We start from the raw sequence: 5909 nt of genomic DNA on the forward strand, positions 1-5909 counted from the left end.
CCAGTCTCTTCCCAGTACGTCCGTGCCCTTCCGCCTTTCCGCCAGACGCTCCGCTCGTCGGTTCGAGCTCCAAGGTGAGTGCCTGGCGGGGTACGCTCTGCTTGGACTCTGCGCCTCTCCCACAGGGGAAACTGAGGCGCCGCGAGGGTTCTGGAAGGACGGCCAGCAAGAAGTCTGCGTCGGAGCCCAGACTTGCTCCTGATTAGTGCTACGTACCCTCCGCGGGGTGTGGCCTGTTTATTGGGGATTCCCTGTCTCCGCAGCCACGCTTTAGGGAAGGGCTTGTTGTCATTGCGTCCGGACAACTCGAGACTACCATGTTTCCAGGCCTTTGGGAACAGATCACCAGGCCTGTTTCCCCAGGCGCCTCCAGGGGCGTCCCACCCGCCAACTTTTCCATTCGCAGGCATGCGCTTAACCCTGTGCGCCATCCTGAGACTCTTCCTCCTCAATAAACAAATCACTGCTGTCGTGTCACTTGGGACCCATAGCGACCCTGTGTAGGGTTTTAACGGCTGTAAATCTTTATAGGAACTCTTTCTCCCGAGGAGTGACTGGTAGGTTTGAACCGGAGACCTTGTGGTGTACAGCCCAGCGCTTTCTGGACAGTGCCCTTAGTGCTCGCAGGGACTTTATAAATGATGAGAAGCTGAGGCCTAGCCTGTGACCCTGCTGCAAGCCCTGCAGAGCCGGACCAAACCCACTGCCCTCTATGGATTCTGACTCATAGTGACCCCATATAGGGTATTGTTCAGGGAGCAAGTAGCCTCCTCTTGAGGGAGACCAAAACCTCACTAAACTCATCCTCGAGTCAATTCTGACTCATAGTGGCCCTATAGGGCTGGGTAGAACTGCCTCCGTGGGTCTCAAGACTGCTACTCTTTTTATTTATTTATTTATTTATTTTGAAATCATTTTATTGGGGGCACATACAACTCTTAGCACAATCCATCCATCCATCCATCCATCCATCCATCCATCCATCCATCCATCCATCCATTGTGTCAAGCACATTTGTACATTTGTTGCCATCATTCTCAAAACATTTGCTTTCGACTTGAGCCCTTGGTATCAGCTCCTCATTTTTTAAGACTGCTGCTCTTAACAGGAATAGAAAGCCTCTTCTTTCTCCTGCAGAGAAGCTGGTGGTTTTGAACTGCTGACCTTGTGGTTAGCAGCCCAACTCATTACTCACTACACTACCAGGGTATCTGAGGGCGTCCGAAGGCCCCATAGTTTTTACACCAGCTGTGGATTTACTGGCTCCTGGCATTTTAAGTCTCCAAAGCCACATGTCCGCTGCTAGGAGAGTGTCTGGCATTGAGCCATAGGATTTTCAAGCTCCATTTCCCGTCAAGAATCTGTAGGTGAATGTGGAGACTGGTTTAAATTCAGGGCGTTCCTGGGCCCCATCCTCATGCTTTCTTTCCCCCAAGGTCATGCTGGGCTGGAGGCTCTTGGAGAACAATGAGGACGCCCATGGGTGGTTTTGCTGGTTCGCCATCAGCCAGCACCCTTTCTCTCCTGTGGCACCAGATCTGCACTCCCTGATGTGCCTCCCACATTCTCCTAGCTGGGGCCTGGGAACTTGAGAAAATAAGAAATGCACGTCCTTGGGCATCCCTCCAATCGCAGACCTACTGACTCAGACGTTCTGGGGCTGGGGCCTGGCTGAACTCGCCACTCAGGGGGGTCCTCTGTACCCTGCAGCTGCTGGCATCTTAGGTGGTCAGTTTGGCCCCCGTGGGTGGGTCTCCCTGCTCTCCTCCAAGCCCTCACCAGTTCCCAGGTGGCCGGCGTGGCTTCTTTCCCTGGCTCCCCCTCTGCCTGTCTCGGCCCTGCATCCGAAAGTGACCGTGGGCTGCAGTGTCCCGGTCATTGATAGTGCAGGGAGAGGAATTGTGGAAAGCCTTTCCCCGTGTTTGGAGGGTCTGCTCCTGTCCCTCCCAGACCCTGGAGCTTTCCCACATGTCATTCTTTGTCCCAGCGCCTGTTGGGGGTGGTGTCTGGGCTGGTTGTTGGGCTATGAGCATGGGGCTTTCCTCCTCGCTGGTCCCCCTGTCCCCATTGCTCCCTTAAAGTGCCCCTTACGGAGCACTCAACAGGACGTTGGGGGAAATGGCTGGGCTGCTCTGTGCTAGCTGATCTTGGGGCCAGTGCCTCTCACCTGTCTTGCATTGTGCCTTGTCTGGCAGGTAACACCTGGACAAAAAGAAAATGAGTGACATGTGGCTGTAAGGTAATGGGATTCTCAGACTGTAGCGCTGGGAAAGGAGCCAGCCCAGGCTTGAGAGGTCCCTTGGCCTGTGATCCAGGCATGGGAGAGGGCCTGTGGACTACCAAGGGGCGCCAACTCCTGTTTTCAGTTTTTGGATCCTTGCCATCCCAATAGGGGTGAGGTGGCAACTCATTGTAGCTTTGAGTGGGTTATGATGGGGAGTATCATTTAATGTACTTATTGACCTTGAGTAGCTTCTGAAAGATCTGTTCACTTCCATTGTCCATTTTTTTGCATGGGTTGTATGTTTTCTAAGTCATCCGCATCCTTTCTTTTTTCTTTTAAAAATCATTTTATTGGGGGCTTATACAACTCCTCACAATCCATACATCCATCCATTGTGTCAGGCACATTAGTACATTTGTTGCTATCATCATTCTGAAAACATTTTCTTTGTACTTGAACCCTTGGTATCAGCTCCTCATTTTCCCCCTCCCTCCTCACCCTCCTCCCACCCGAACCCTTGATAATTTATAAATTATTATTATTTTGTCATGTCTTATACTGTCCAACGTCTCCCTTCACCCACTTTTCTGTTGTCCATCCCCCAGGGAGGGGCTTATATGTAGGTCCTTGTGATCAGTTCCCCCTTTCTACCCCACTTTCCCTTACCCTCCTGGTATCACTACTCTCATTATTGGTCCTGAGGGGTTTATCTGTCCTGGATTCCCTGTGTTTCCAGTTCTTATTTGTACCAGTGTACATTCTCTGGTCTAGCCGGATTTGTAAGGTAGAATTGGGATCATGATAGTTGGGAAGCGCAGGGCAGGAAGCATTAAAGAACTAGAGGAAAGTTGTATGTTTCATCCGTGCTATACTGCACCCTGACTGGCTCATCTCCTCCTCGCAACCCTTATGTAAGGGATGTCCAGTTGCCTACAGATGGGCTTTGGGTCTTCACGTAACCCATTTATCACAGGTAGTAATTAAAGAACAAGCATTTCTCCCCTGAGCAGCTAGTGGGTTTGAACTGCTGACTTTGCAGTTAGCTGCCGGCGCGTAACCACAGTGCCACCAGGCCTCACATACTATATATGAGGGAGCTTCAAAAACTGTGTGGGAAATTCCACTATCTTTTAATTCTATTTTTCCACAAGCTTTTTGAAGCCCCGCTCTGGTGGTGTAGTGGGAGGCACATGGAACTGCTCGCCACAGGGCAGCATTTCGAATCTGCTAGCTGCTGTGCCTCCCAGGCACCCAGGGTGGGTGCCCAGCCTGGGCTTTTCTTTCAGGAGGCTGTGCCCAGGGCAGAAGCCTGGGCTCTGTGATGGCTGCCCCTTTCCCTCAGCAGGAAGCCAGGTTGTGGTGCCCAGGCTAAGATTTTTTGGACCCTTCTTGGGAATTGTGGCTGTCTGTAACCTTGAAGTCCTCGGCGCTTTATTAAAGGTCGGAAGGGGAAGTGAGCGCCAAATGGCATCTCTGTGGCTGTCGCCTTTGTCCCTGCTGTGGGGCAGTCCCTCACACGCCTTCTGAGTCTCCCCTTTCCTCCCCGGTACATGAGCGTAAGCAGCAATGCCCATCCCTCCCCAGACTCCAGTCCTGTGCCCTGTTTGACCATCGTGGCCTTGGTGGAAAAGCAGAGCCGCTGGAGCAGGGAGGGTTTTTGTTGTTTTTTTCCTTTTTGGTTTTTGTTTTTCAGGGCGGGTTTTTTGTGAGTGTGGGGACTGCATGGCCCTGATCCTTTCCAACCCAAACAGCTCCAGTGTGTGATGCTACAAGTGCTCTGGACTCTGGCTGGGAGGGAGGTTTGGCGGGAGGGGGGGTGGGGTCTGTGTGGGGCACTGAGAGACCACCAGCTGTGCTCGGGGGCAGAAAGATGAGGCTGTCTACTCCTGTAAAGAGTTACAGGGAAAGCCCCAGGGGCAGTTCTACTCTTGCTATAGAGCAGCGATGCTCAACCTGTGGCTCTCGACCTCTTTGGGGGTCGAACAACCCTTCAACAGGGATCGCCTAAGACCATCAGAAAACACATATTTCCAATGGTCTAAGGAGCCGAGACAACGTTCCTCTATTCGTCTCTAGGCGGGTCCACCCACATGCAGATACGCCCACATACGAGTACTCGGGGGTATAAAGACAGTTACTCACACTACACCATGCTTCAAGACAAAATTTCCTTGACTTTTCATTAGAAATAAATATTTCACAATATAGAATTACATATTGTTTTGTGATTCATCACTGTGCGTTAATTATGTTCAATTTGTAACCATGAAAATGCATCCTGCATGTCAGATATTTACATAATGATTCATAACAGTAGCAGAATGACAGTTATGAAGTAGCAACGAAAATCATTTTATGGTTGGGGGTCAACACAACCTGGGGAACTGTGTTAAAGGGTCGCGGCAGTAGGAAGGTTGAGAATCACTGCCATAGGATGACGATGAATCAGAGTTGACATAATGATAGTGGATTTGCTTAGGTTGGGTTGATGGGACACAATGGCAGCTGGGATCTTGTAACCTTCTTGACAATGGCCATTTCCCAGCTCCGGACCTTGGGTTCCTACCTTCCTGGCTGTCTCTGTGCGCCCTCAGCCTCGGCCCCTGCATTCGAAAGGGACCCTGGGCGCCTGTGCTCTGAGGACTCACTGAGAGACGGCTCCCATGTGGCTCCTGTTTCTGAAAGGTCTGCCCCACCCCTGCTGAACGCAGGAGAGTTCACAGACTCAGCCCTTCGGGACAGTCTGCACTTACATGCCCGCTTGTGTGCTGCGTTTGGATGTGTCCTCTGGTTCTTGAGCGCACAAACTCCCTCTTTTTTCAGCAGCTCTCTGCCAGCGACCTGGGTACCTGGAGGGAGAAAGATGGAGGCCAGATGTTGGTGCTCTGTCAGCTCTGCATCGTGCTGCTTGTTGGTTTTCATTTCATCTGTCAGGGTGGGGGGGGGCTGTCTCTGGTGACTGGTGGGCGCACTCCTGGCTGTTCATCTGCCCTACCTCTCCCTGGCTTTTCATCTGACCCTTCGTGGGCCCTTTGGATGGGGGTGACCCCACAAGAGAAGGCATTCTTGGGTCTGTGGGCTTTGAAGTCTTCATCTGTAGAGCCCGGGTCCCCTGTCCCTCTCAGACTTCTGGTTCGTGTGAGTGAGCAGGTTGCGCTCCTAACTGAGCACCCCGCCATGTTGCCTGCCTAACATCTTGCCAGGAGCTCATTTTCCAGCTGCTGGACATTGTGAGGGCTGAGCAGGCAGATGTTGACTGTGGTGGGATGCTGGCCGGGCAGGTGGTCCACTCCTTCGCTTGCATCACAGCCCTGACAGGGCCCTGTGCTGCCTCCCTGTTCGGCGTTATTCTGATCTAGCGGGTTGCCCTGCCCTGTGAGCGGCTTCAAAGAACATCGCATGCTGTAGAAATGGCTCTTTTGAGATGGTTTTCCTCTTTGAACCTTTGCTGGGATCTTAAGGGGGTTGTATGAGACTGATCTGGTACATGTATTTACGCGAGTGGGAATAACTCATGTGAATTAGGCTTGATTGATGGGGACTCTCTCAGTGATGTCAGCTTGGGGAGAAGATGATGCTGGAGGAGAAATAATTGTGTGTTGCCTCACCCTCCTAGGTCGTATGTAGCCTTACATCCAGGGACTGTTGAAGGGAGTAGGCCAGGGAGTCATGACCTTGGGGCTGA

General features: G+C 52.0%; 1 non-coding gene across 1 annotated transcript; it reads left to right on the forward strand.

The window, feature by feature from the left end:
* The first annotated feature begins 1836 nt into the window (after nucleotides 1-1836).
* LOC115871356 lies at nucleotides 1837-1969 on the forward strand. The gene has a single exon (XR_004047235.1). It is a non-coding gene; the product is annotated as a small nucleolar RNA SNORA71 (small nucleolar RNA).
* Nucleotides 1970-5909: the final 3940 nt, after the last annotated feature.

Source organism: Echinops telfairi, unplaced genomic scaffold (genome assembly GCF_000313985.2).
Source record: "Echinops telfairi isolate 266 unplaced genomic scaffold, ASM31398v2 ScPeMD7_5592;HRSCAF=6446, whole genome shotgun sequence".
Lineage (NCBI taxonomy): Eukaryota > Metazoa > Chordata > Mammalia > Afrosoricida > Tenrecidae > Echinops > Echinops telfairi.